This window comes from Mesoplodon mirus (genome assembly GCF_964341445.2).
Source record: "Mesoplodon mirus genome assembly, chromosome: 3".
Lineage (NCBI taxonomy): Eukaryota > Metazoa > Chordata > Mammalia > Artiodactyla > Ziphiidae > Mesoplodon > Mesoplodon mirus.
The window spans coordinates 81,417,698-81,430,310 of record NC_138978.1 but is presented as its reverse complement, the minus strand read 5'-3'; the positions used below and the strand labels follow the sequence as shown (position 1 = coordinate 81,430,310).

General features: G+C 45.1%; 1 pseudogene across 1 annotated transcript in view; it reads right to left on the bottom strand.

Annotated features, from left to right (window-relative positions):
* LOC309799161 (protein FAM170A-like) overlaps positions 1–12,613 on the bottom strand; it is a 179,218-nt pseudogene that overhangs the window by 121,461 nt on the left and 45,144 nt on the right. Inside the window, exon 2 of the transcript in view lies at positions 6,776–7,292. The product of the transcript in view is annotated as a protein FAM170A-like (transcript). The remainder of the gene's footprint in view (positions 1–6,775; positions 7,293–12,613) is intronic.

Below are 12,613 nucleotides of genomic sequence, written 5' to 3'. Positions count from 1 at the left end.
AGAAACCTTACAAGTGTGAGGAGTGTGGGCAGGGCTTCAATCAGAGTTCACGACTTCAGATCCACCAGCTGATCCATACCGGTGAGAAACCATACAAATGTGAAGAGTGTGGGAAGGGATTCAGTCGTAGAGCAGATCTTAAAATTCATTGCAGAATCCACACCGGAGAGAAACCGTATAATTGTGAGGAGTGTGGGAAAGTCTTCAGGCAGGCCTCAAATCTTCTGGCCCATGAGAGAGTCCACAGCAGAGAAAAACCATTCAAATGTGAAGAGTGTGGGAAGAGCTTTGGTCGGAGTTCACACCTTCAAGCCCATCAAAAAGTCCACACTGGAGAAAAGCCATACAAATGTGAGGAGTGTGGGAAGGGCTTCAAGTGGAGCCTGAACCTCGACGTGCATCAGAGGGTCCACACAGGAGAGAAACCATATAAGTGTGGGGAGTGTGGGAAGCACTTCATTCAGGCCTCAAGTCTTCAGCTTCATCAAAGCGTCCACACTGGAGAGAAGCCGTACAGATGTGACAGATGCAGTAAGGTCTTCAGTCGGCCTTCACAGCTACAGTCTCATCAAAGAGTGCACACAGGGGAGAAGCCTTACAAGTGTGAGACCTGTGGTAAGAGCTTCAGTTGGCGCTCCAGTCTAACAGTTCATCACAGAATCCATGCTGCTGATAAATCCTATAAAAGTGATAGGAGTGGTAAGACCATCAGAGAGCCCACACACGAGAAAAGTTCCATAAAATGATTAAAACAAAAACAAAAACAACTCAGGTGTCATGTGAATTCTTCCAGTCATCAAGTTCAAAAGAAAAAAAAATCATTTGTTTCATTAAAGTCGGTGTTTCAGCCATAGCTCAACATGTCCCAGTAGTCAGGAGGCCACACGGCAGAGAACTCTGGTAAATGGTGTAGTAAGTTGGAACCTTGACGTCTATTAAATATTAGGGGAGAAGCCTTAGTGTGAGTTTTAGCAGGCCTTGTACAAAAGTATGATGAACATGCCAAAATGTATGCCCATTACAACGTAAATTCCACGAATGCAGCGACGTTTGTTCTGAATCTACAGTCTGAACATTGTCAGCTACTTTGTAGGTGCTCGATATTTGTTCAGTTAATGAATGAGGAAAAACTTTTTGAAAATTATGTTGCAATCCCCTCCAAAATTTCATAAAAATTTGTATTCAGAGCAGTTAACCTAAATCTGGCCTTAAAAGTAATTCAGGGAGACAAAAATTTGAAGTGTTAGAAAAGCACTCAGTATTGCAATTTGTAATATTAATGTGGCATCGTCCTGTTACGATGAGCTCCATTTGTCTCCCCCCAGCCTCGCTTCAAGTTGGATCTTATCTTGGACTTTGTCTATCTAATATTCTGTGAATCTTATGCAGTACAAATTTAGTTATCTTTTGTGACAGTATAGACTTACTGAAAATGGATTGTTCATCTTGCAATACAGAAAGCATACTGTTGACCCTTTTTTCAAGAATGTCAAGGCAGAGGTTTAAGTGTCAGAAAGAGTTACTAATGACAGTGACAGAGGACAAACATTTCTTAGTAAATGAACTGATCGTTGGTTTCTTATTCACCACATTTCCGTCTAGGTTTTGATGTGATTGTCTCCCAAGGATTTTAGCATTACTTTCATCAAGACTTCTTAAGTAGAGAAAAGAGGCTGTTTGAAGTAGATTACTTTTGTCAAGTTCTCTATCTCCTTACTCCTCTCTGGCCTGAGATAAAAAGAAAAAAATTACTTGTTGAAATTTGGTAATTTCATCAAACATATTTATTCAACGACTGACTTGCACACTTTTTCCTAGCGGTGGATTGAAAAATTGATTTTCAAAGTGAAGTTGCTGAGTACATATCAAAACATAGAACGTGCGTCCCTTTGATATAGAAATCACAGAATAGGACCTTATAATTAGGAAATTCAAATAGAAAAGGTGAGTAGCATGCCAATGTTACTAAATTTTGTAAAAGTGAAATATTCAGTAGGAATGTCTTTATATTTTAAGATAGTTATGTAATAACAGGTCTGTTAAAATGATGGCTTAAACTTAATGACAGAAGCATGTAACAGTTTAATGTATTTTAGGTAGGTACATCACATACCTTAATCAAACATGTATGTGTGTGTGTTAATGCATCCTATCATCTGTAAAGGGATATTCACCCTTATGTAAACAGTGGCAAGATTTTCAGGGATTTTTTCCACATGTAACTTCCATATTTTAAATTTTTCATTGAGCATCAATTTTCCAGTAAAATACTGTTACTTTTATAGTAACATAGGTAGTAAAATAATGTAAAATATAATATTAAAAATTACTAAGAACATATTAATCCCTCACAGTAAGAAATCCTATCATCATGAGGTATACATATATATGGCCCAAATTAAGGAATAGACCTCTAGAAATCAGTTATAAAAAGAAAAAATGTATATGGTTATTCAAAGATACAGAATAGTAGTCAGTGTAACGGTATATTTATAATTAATGCATTTGAAGTTTAGGATAAATCCATGCAGCCCAGAATATTCTGTTTTAATTCCAACAGTAGAAATTTACACATCCTAGTTCTCCTCATCAGGCTTCCTTACTGGGTGAATGGATGGATAGCTCGGGGTACCGGCTTGTCCTTTCAAGTGCTTGGTCTGACTGGAGAAGTAGCTGGGTCGTTCCAGACACTATGACACAGAGAACCATTAGCTGTGGGAAAAAAGGAATTTACCCCCCAAAAAACTTTTTTAAATTGTTTACAAAGTAACAGTGATTGGGCAAATCCTGAAGATAGAGAGTGGAAATAGGTAAGTTTTAGAGGTAAAATTTATCAACGATTCCCTAAGGAAAAATGTGCATAGGGAAGAAACCTAGAATGATGGGAACAAGTTGTTAAGGAGGAGGTTTGCATACCATTTCCTACTTCTTAGTCATTTCACTGATGTTTAACACTTACTTGGTTAAAGGGCTTTACTCAGCAAAAGATGTATTTAATGTGAGAGGCAGGTTTCCAAGATTGGTTTCCTAGACCACACCTTCACATGTGTATGTAAAGTCCATGCTACCTCAAATTGCATTGCATTAGATGTCAGAAATCCTAGGGCTTTCTTGTTTGGTTTGGTTTGGTAGATATCAAACCACCAACTCTCAAGGTAATTTGTAGTTTAGTGAGTTACGTCAAGGGCTGGAAAACTACCTCCTGTGAGCCCAACCTGGCTCCTTGCCTTTAAAGCTTTATTGGAACATAAAAGCTCTTTATTGGCCCATCCATTTATTTACCATCTTTGAGTGTTTCCCATTGTGCTGACAGTGTTCAGTGGTTGTGACGAGCACTGATGGCCCACAAAACCTAAAATATTTACTTTCTGGCCCTTGAGAGAAAAAGTCTGTTGATCCCTGTGGTAAGCCCAAAAGGTTTGTCTCTGTAAGTGAAAGACCACAAGTAGAGCAGAACTTAGACTTGGTTCAGTGAGGATTCCAGAGAGGTTTCCTTTTTGATTCTCATATCTGCCCTTCTGGTTGACCTTGTTCTTTAGTTTGGTTCAAAGACAGTGGTAGCAACTAGGGACTACCTGTTTCTTTCTTCACATTCAATGAAAGAGCTGCTCTTCCATTCTTAGTGTTGAGTAGTTCACAACTCACTCCCAGTGCATGGCTTCCTCTAACCTTGACTCCCACCTATGCTAAAGACTAAATCTTTAGCTTTGTATCCAGTTCCATTGGCCTTTGTAGGGCCTTCAGTTTCAACTCCCAGTTGATAGCTTGAGCTCGAAATCTGTTTTTACCGTTGGGGATTTTCTGTCTTAGCTTTGAGCTTGGCTACATAGCAACACTTTGGGGGACTTGTTATAATCAGCATTTCTATCTTTCTTTCCTTCCTTTTTATTTATTTATTTTTTTAAGGGGATCCAAAGTCAAATTCAGTCCGTGGCTGAATGACAACACATTGATTCACAACCTTGTAGATTCTCTTATGTCCTAGGGCATCAGTGGGAAGGAGTAGAATCCTGGAAATTTGAGGTGGAAATACATGGGCAGATTCCAACAAAGCTGAGGCCTGTGACCTCTGACCTGTGACCTCTTAGTTGAGCCTGCTGTGCTATTAGAAGGAAGTCTGCCTCTACTCTGAGATAGTTTCCTTGCAGGGGTCTGTGGATCCTCAAGACTTGCCTCCACTACCTCTCGTTTTTCCAGACCTAGTAATCAGACTAGAGTCCTTGAAATGGGGACGGGAGCAGGGAAGGGGTTGGTACCCACTGGGTATAAAGGATGACCATGAGGAGACACTATCTGCTAAAATAAGGAATTTTATAATATATATCAATAGAAACCTGAGAAATAATGTGTGTGGATTTTGTAGGTATTGAAGCAGGTGGGAGTGATGTAATATTGGGTTAGGCTGGATTTGTTGATACGAGTGCATTCAACACCCATTCCAGACTCAGCGTGTTAGCTTGGCTACCTGGGAATGCCTTCAACAGTTTGCTCAAATGACTGACACCTGTACCCAAAGTTAGCGTATGCTAAAGTCAAAATGCCAGGACTTTCTAAGTATGTTGTAGCAAAATTTCTTGACGTTGGCATGACTGACATTTTGAACTGGATAGCTCTTTGTTGTTGGGAGCTGTCCTGTGCAATGTAAGATGGGCCAGTGGCACATACTCTTCCTTGCCACCCTAGTTGTAACAATAAAAAGTGCCTTGAGGGCTTCCCTGGTGGCGCAGTGATGGAGAGTCCGCCTGCCGATGCAGGGGACACGGGTTTGTGCCCCGGTCCGGGAAGATCCCACATGCCGCGGGGCAGCTGGGCCCGTGAGCCATGGCCGCTGAGCCTGCGCGTCCGGAGCCTGTGCTCCGCAACGGGAGAGACCACAACAGTGAGAGGCCCACGTACCAAAAAAAAAAAAAAAAGTGCCTTGATACATCCGTGTGCACCAGCCACGTGGGGCTCATTCATAACACAGCTCCTTAAAGAAAAAAGTCTCAAGGGGCATCCCTGGTGGCGCAGTGGTTGAGAGTCCGCCTGCCGATGCAGGGGACATGGGTCCGTGCCAGGGCCCGGGAAGATCCCACATGCCGTGGAGCAGCTAGGCCCGTGAGCCACGGCCACTGAGCCTGTGCGTCCGGAGCTTGTGCTCCACAACAGGAGAGGCCACAACAGTGAGAGGCCCGCGTACCACAAAAAAAAAAAAAAAAAATCTCAAGACACTGCCACATATTTCCTGGGAGGGGAGACCAAAAGTGTCCCCAGCTGAGAACCACCACTGTAGAAGGTTTACAAAGGCATAGGAATGCCAGACCACTGGAGTGGATTTATCACATAAGATCTGCTCACCCAAACCCCCTATGTGCCCTGGGAGGGCTCAGAGGACACTTCCTTTGCCAGAGGTTTAAGAAACGTATTGGTGAGGGGAGCGTTAGCAGTCTTGGAATGCTCTGTAGCTTCTCTTCTCTGCAGGCCAGGAATGAGAGGGAAATTATGTCATCATAATGGGCTCCCTAAATTCAGTGAGGCTAATGGGATCGTGGGGCATCATGGGTCAAGTGGAAACACTTCATTGGCAGAGATAAAGTGAGCGTGTTTTTCACAATGAACAGCAAAATGAAAGGGCTCATTAGAATGCTTTGATACACAGAGATTTTTTATATTTGCTCATGTGCTATCTCTAGGGCTGAAATAAATGGGAAGTCTACTAATACCCTACTTGATTTGAATCAGGAGAAAAGCTCTAGGTCTGATGAACATGTCTGACCGGAATCAACATGGGAGTTGTGCTCCCTCAGCCAATTCGATAACATGAGTCAGTTCCCATTTCCAGAGCATCTTGAATGAAGGGCAGGCCGGGTCCCCTTGAGGGAGGATATACCCTGGTTTACTACCAACTATCCCGAGGGTGCTTTCTTCTCACTGGAAGGGATAAAACAACTGAGGTAGAACAGGAAGAGACAAGAAGCACTCCAAGCTCTGTTGGTCAGGGTTACCCTCCAGCGTTGCCTTAATGCTCAGAGCCACACACACCACAGTGAGCTTGGCTCCAGATCAACTACCACGCAACGAAGGTTCTGGAACATTTCCATATCTCGGGGGACCTCATTTCCACGTGACTCTCTTTCATATTCCCCTTTGTCACAGAAGGCTAGGTCCAGTGGTCCGGGTGAGATCTCAGCTCAGGCCCAAGGCTCTCAGACCTCAAAGTTCTGGTCCTGCAAGGGCCCCTGCCCTGTCTTGAGACCACTCCTGGCTCTCTCTGCCGAGAAGGAGCTGCTGGCAGTACGTCCTCTAAGAGTTGAGGTCCATCGTGCAGACCCTGAGAAAACTCCTAGGAAAAGGCTCCACCTTCTTGTTTAAGTCAACAGAGGTCAATGCCTTTGGAAGTGCTGGGTGTGTCCCAAGTTGATGCAACTTCAGAGCCATTAGGTCAACCAGCACATGTGTGCGGCTCCTTCCCTTAGACTCCTCTGGGCCCTCGTGACATAGGCTCAGAAGACTGCCAGCCTGAAGCCTTACCTCTTCCAAGACCACACCGTCTCCAGGATCTTCTGTCCCATGAATCTCAGTTGCTGTGTGGAAATCAAAAGAGAGAAAAGACCCTGCCTGCGGGGTCTCTTCGGGCTGGGGCCTTCTTGCTTCTCTTCCTCCTCCTCCTCGTCCTCCTCATCCTCCTTGTCCTCCTCCTCGGGGTGATTTCGGATTCCACATTGCCCATCCACTGGGCCATGTTGAGTTGAAAGATACGGCAGCTGAATCCCTCCAGGACGTCGCCCTTCACGTGCTGCTGGAGGACCTCCAAGGTGGGGAAGACCCGGCAGCAGGCCATGCACCTGAAGCCGGTCTCCATGGTCACCATCCAGTCTGGTGTCTTGGCCCTGGGTGTCTCCTGGACTGCAGGTGACCCTGATGGGCTGCCTGGCTCTGCCCTTTCCTCATACTCTTTCTCCTCCCCAGTGGGCTCACTGTCAGACAGGAGGTTTTTGGTGGACACATCGAGGGGTAAGTGCCTACTGTGCACGCATCCTCAGGAAGGGTCACTTCTTCTATCGTCAGCTGCTTTTCAGGCAACTCCAAGGGTTTCTTTGTCTTCCAGGAGACAGCTACACCCTTGTTCACTTGTACCTGGATGTAGTATATTTTCATGCCCCTTTCCTCTTTGTCTGTGTGCAGATCGTTCTTACAGGGTGAAGAGGGTGAGGAGGAGACACAGTGTGATGGGGGAGCGGTCTCCCCTTTTTCCTGAACCTGGGCTAGGGGTGCGGTAGGCTGGGCAGTGTCTCGATGTGATCTCCGGATTCCTGAAAAAGGAAATTAAAAACATAATAACATGCATGGGCCATGCCAGAAGCTGAGGGAGCAGGTGTGGTAGACGAGAGAGGGACATTTGCATGACGTAGCTATGTCGTGAGCTTGGTGTCTGTTGGCCGTAGGAGGCAGTGGTGTATCTGGTGTCATCTGTGGGCTTTTTCTGCGTGTTGGGGGATACTGGAGCGGTGTCTGTATACACGGGTGTGGAGTACAGTGGTGAGGACTGTGGTATGTGAGGGATGCGGATGGATGCGTGTATGACGAGGAGTGTGAGTTTGGGAATATCGGTGGTGCATTCCTTGTGGAATGGGGCGGTGGTGCAGGAGGAGAGTACTGTGGATCACGTGCTTGGGGTTCATGTGTGCACTGAGAAGGGCTGTGCCTGGAGGGCGCATGTGTGTGTGAGCTCTGTGGACCTGAGCTGGATGGTGCTGCTCTCAGGCTGGAGGTCTATGATGCAGAACTCTGTCCTTCTCTGGAAGCAAAGGCAAAGAGAAACCCTACATTTTCCTCTGAAGATGCTTAATCTGGTCCCTCTTCCCTCCACCTCAAGTCCAGACCTTTCGGGCCCCTGCTCCTTGACTTCCCCACCATGGTAGTACCAGAATTCACACCCACCCACCACCCGTGACTCAGCTGGGATCCACGCCCTCGTAACAGCTCAGCCATCCTGCCCAGGCTCCTCCACAGAGCCCTCATCACCTCTGATGACCCTGGGGTTCCTCTCAGCCTCACTGGGATCTGTGTGCCTCCTGCCTCACAGCCAAGCACCCCCTCACCTGAGGAGCCCCGTGCCCTTAACGGCATAGATGAGCTTGCGCGGAGAAGAAGCACAGGAGAAGTGTTCAGGCGCAGAGGAGACCTCCCCTGCCCCTGGGCTGCAGCCTTGGGCCACCACAGTGGTTCCAAGGTGAGGGGGATCCTCTTGTGACTTCGAGATTCCTGAGGGAGGAATGAAAGGCTCAGGGTGGGTTCATCAGTCCTCTGTCCACAAATATTTACTGAGTGTGTGACACGTGTCAGGTGCAGTGAATACACACAGTTGAGTGTGTGGTTCCCAGTGTATACTCCAGGATTTAATTCCAATCAGTCCTTACTCTGTCACTGTCTTGTTGGTAATGTAGGCCTCGGTGGTGACTGTGAGTATGTGGGAAGAGTGAGTGATGTGTATCAGTTAAGTCTGTGGTAAGTGTGGGGTTAGCATGGGGAGCACGGTGCAGATGTGTCTTATCTGTGTCTGTGGCCTTTGTGTGCATGGTTTCTGTTCACAAGTCAGGAATTCTGGGACATGTAACTTTTCCTCATTACATGGTGTGGCTTGTATTTATGGTGTGTGTTCATTCATTCATTCACCAAGATTCAGTAAGCAGCTACTCCTGTGTATCTGGCACTCTTCCATTGTTCTAGTCTCTGGTAATGCTGCACATTCTAGTAGTGGAAGACACAGACTAAACAAAAATACAATAAATATATAATACCTGAGCTGGTGGTAAGTATATAAGGGTTGCCAGACTAAGCGAAGAAAAATACAGGGCACCCAGTTAAATTTCAGTTTCAGATAAACCCAGAATAATTTTTTAGTGTGAGTATTCCCATGCAGTATTTGGTCTTACTTGCTTTAGGGTAAGTATGGCCCATACAATATTTGGGACATACTGATACTGAAAAATTACTTGTTGTTTATCTGGAATTCAAATTGAACTGGATAGCCCATATTTTCTCTGGCAACCCTGACATGGGTTAGTGAGACTGTGGTTTACTGTGGTTTGTACAAAGCGGGTCTGGCATTACTCAAGGATGTGTTACAAGTGTGGTGTGTATGACACGTGACTGGTTCTTATAGAGGTATTTAGCGATGGCTGAAGTTAGCTGTGTTTGTGCGAGAGTTGAGCAGATACATATATATATATAGTGTGTGTGTGTGTGTCTCCTATATATATAGTGTGTGTGTCTATATACATATCTCATCTCCAGCGTTTGGTGTTGGAGGACAGGATTGTGGTACAGATCGTTTGTATGAGAACGTAGTATAGGAGGGATGCGTGTATATACCTCCATGTGCTGTGTGTGGTTTACTAAGGAAGTTATATGTGGGGTGTGTGATATTTTTGCTGTATCAGAGTGTACATGGGTGTATGAGTTACTGTCTCATAAAACACCCCTAACAAGAATTCTGTATACACTCTTACGTACACCGAGTGGCAGCCAGGTCCAGGCAGGGTGACAAGAACTTTACCACGCAGAGTTTATATCTGATAAGCACTCTACCCCCATTCATCCTGCTCATCTCTGCACTACGACACACACACACACACACACACAGACACAGTCACACACACACACACAGGAACATAGAGAAAAATATTCTGAATGGTTAGGGGCAGTCATTGCCTTCCCCAGCCTGTCCCAGCCACTGCCTGAAAATCTGCCTGCTGTCTAGACCTCCATTGCCAGGGCCCACCCTACAGTCTCCAGTGTCCTGGGCCTGGTAGGAGCTTCTGGGCTCTAATCTGAGGCAGAGACGTCTAACTGGAACTTTGGGGTGACCACCCCAGCCCAGGGCAAGCTACTCGCCTACATTTAATGCACACAGGCACCCCGTGGCCCGTGGCTCTCAGAGCTCCCCACAGGACCCTGAGGACATTTCTCACCCCCGCCCACGTGGTCTTAGTCTCTGGAAAACTCTTCCCTTCCCTTGATCTCCTTTGGGCAATTCTTCCTGTTGAAGGAATAAATCCTCCTTGCTTTCAATATGACACCATCCCTAGACAAACAATCTTCTTTCGAACTGCATTCCACTTGTCAAGATACTTTTCAAAAGGGCCTTCAACTCATGGGGCTTCTCTTTCCACTTTGGTAAAAGAGGCCAAGCAACTCATGGGTCTCTCTCAGCATCCTTGCATCCTTCACATCCCCCACCTCATGACCCCAGGGAAAGATCCAAGAGAATAAGAGAGAAATCGGGGACTGAGAAAAGCTGCACCTCTAGGTCTGTGCAAGCAGGATGCAGCCTGCTATGAGTCCGACAAAGCTCCAGGCCTGGCTGCCCCAGGAGAGAGTCCTCAGAGCAGCGGAGCTGACCTCCCATCTCCCAGGGGGCATCTGGCCGTTCTGTGCCGCCTCACACCACAGGGACCCTCCGGATAGATACGGCAGCATCAGTGAGACAAGGTCTCTCGCTCCCTGCTTCACAGGTGACACGTTCTCAGTCCCCCCCATCCTAGAGAAGGTTTAGTTTGGCAGAAACCCATGTGCCCCAGCAAGTTGCCCCCCACATACCTCCTCCGTTCTCGGCAGTTTCCTGGGACTCTTCATTTTTCAGATGTTTCCTCTTTTGTCGCCGTTTCATGGTACCAACTAGAAGTCTCCCTTAGAAGATGCCTCAAGAGATGTCCAACTCCTCCTCTTCCCTACAGGTTGGCCCTTGTTGCCTCTTGGGCAATCTGTTGAAATGATTCAATACAAACAAAAATAGTCAAGTCTCCTAAATGGCTGAAAAACTTGTACCACTTATTGAACCAGCAGTGCTGCCTAGTGCTCACCAGGGCTGTTATGTTTGCAAGGTTGCCAGGCGCATAGTAGGATTCTGTGACCTCAATGATGACATCAGAGCATTCTGTGGACCTAGGTTGAGCACAGTGTCTGCAATAGCACAGGCCCCGTTTTCAAGAACAATTCCTGTTTCCCAGCCGAAGCTTTCCCGTGAAAGGGAAACGTTCATACCATATCTATTATAAGTTGTATCATACCATATCTCTTATAAAATGAACATTTTGATTTTACATCTTTTAATGTCTTTTCTAGAGAGATTTAATATGAATATTTTAAATGGTCTCCAGTTTTCCTGTGGATTATTGACCTTTTAAAGTCTGCACTTCAATTTTCCCTCAATATGTGTAATTTTGTCATGGCTATTTCTGTACTTAAAGATGAGGAACTACATAATTGATTTCTTCATTTTTTCCCATCTCTTTCCAAGGTACTGTATTTGAATGTGTCTTATGAATGAGTGAAAAATGCTAGTCCTTGAGTCAGGACATTGGGCCCTTTACCAAGTAACTCAACCTGTCTGGGCTTCAGCTTCTGTCTGTGCGATCGAGAGGCTTGGCCTAGTTGACTTTTCAAATGCTGTGTTTCTTTGATTCACTCTCACGTACTGATCTGCTACTTAGGAAGAGGGCGCGTTCTCATAAAGTAAGAACAGTCGTTTTCTAATCCTTGGGTTGGGCGGACTTTAAGTGGTCGTACTCAGTTTGTCAGTTTTATTTACTTTTAGGTATGCTTAGTTCTAAGTAATTTATATGGCTCTTGTGACAATTTTTAGATCTTATTTTTTTCTTATTTTCTTTTACTGTTTCTAATTTGCTATCGCCAGTATAGAGGAGCGTGATTGACTTTTAAAATTTATTGATCTTGTATGTGTGTGCCTTGTTGAACCATCTTATTAGTTCCTGCTAGTTTATCTGTGGGTTCTTTTGGGTTTCCTAGATAAATGAACATATTAAATGTAAATAATGTGTTCATTGGAAAAAGTTTATTTTCTTGCATCTATATATATAGAAGCAATATGTTGAATTGATTTAAATATTTAAATACTTACATACCTGTTATCATAATCTAAGATTCTTTATCTTATTTTCCTTCAAACAATATTATGTTTTCAATATTTATTCACATCAGTCCATATAGATCTAGGTCTTTTATTTTTGACTGTTTGGTATTATTTCATCACATTCGTATAGCATCATTTATTTTCCATTCAAGCATTATTGGACAATTGGATTGTTTCCCTCCCTTCTCTAAAACAAGCAATGTTTCCTAGAATATCCCTGAAGATGTCTGACAGTCGAGAAGGGCCAGGCTGCCCAATGGTTCCTATTTGCTTTTAGCCACCTTTCAACAGGCCATCTCCAGCCAGCAATTTGAAGCACTGATGAAATGAAAACTCCCCCAAGTGTGGAGATGTTAGGAGCTTCCTAGAAGGTGGGAGGTTAATGATAGGCATCTTGCTGGGATCCCAGGGGAGTCTGAGCTGGCCTGAAGCTCATCTTCCTCCTTCACCTCTTAAGAGAAATGTGGAGGAAAGAAGACTTCAAAAACTGTGAGCAGGCAGAGGGAGAGAGATTGGGGGCCGAAGCTGCAACTGAGGTCTTCGAGTGGCCTGTGAGGATGCAGAGCCTGTAGAGAGCCAGGCTCTGCCTTCTGAGCACTTCTCCCCTAAGGCTGCTCATCCTTCAGGTGATAGCAGGCATATACAGCCGACTCGGCCCACACTGTCACAGAAAGCCTTATCAGAATCTCTTCTTCTTCA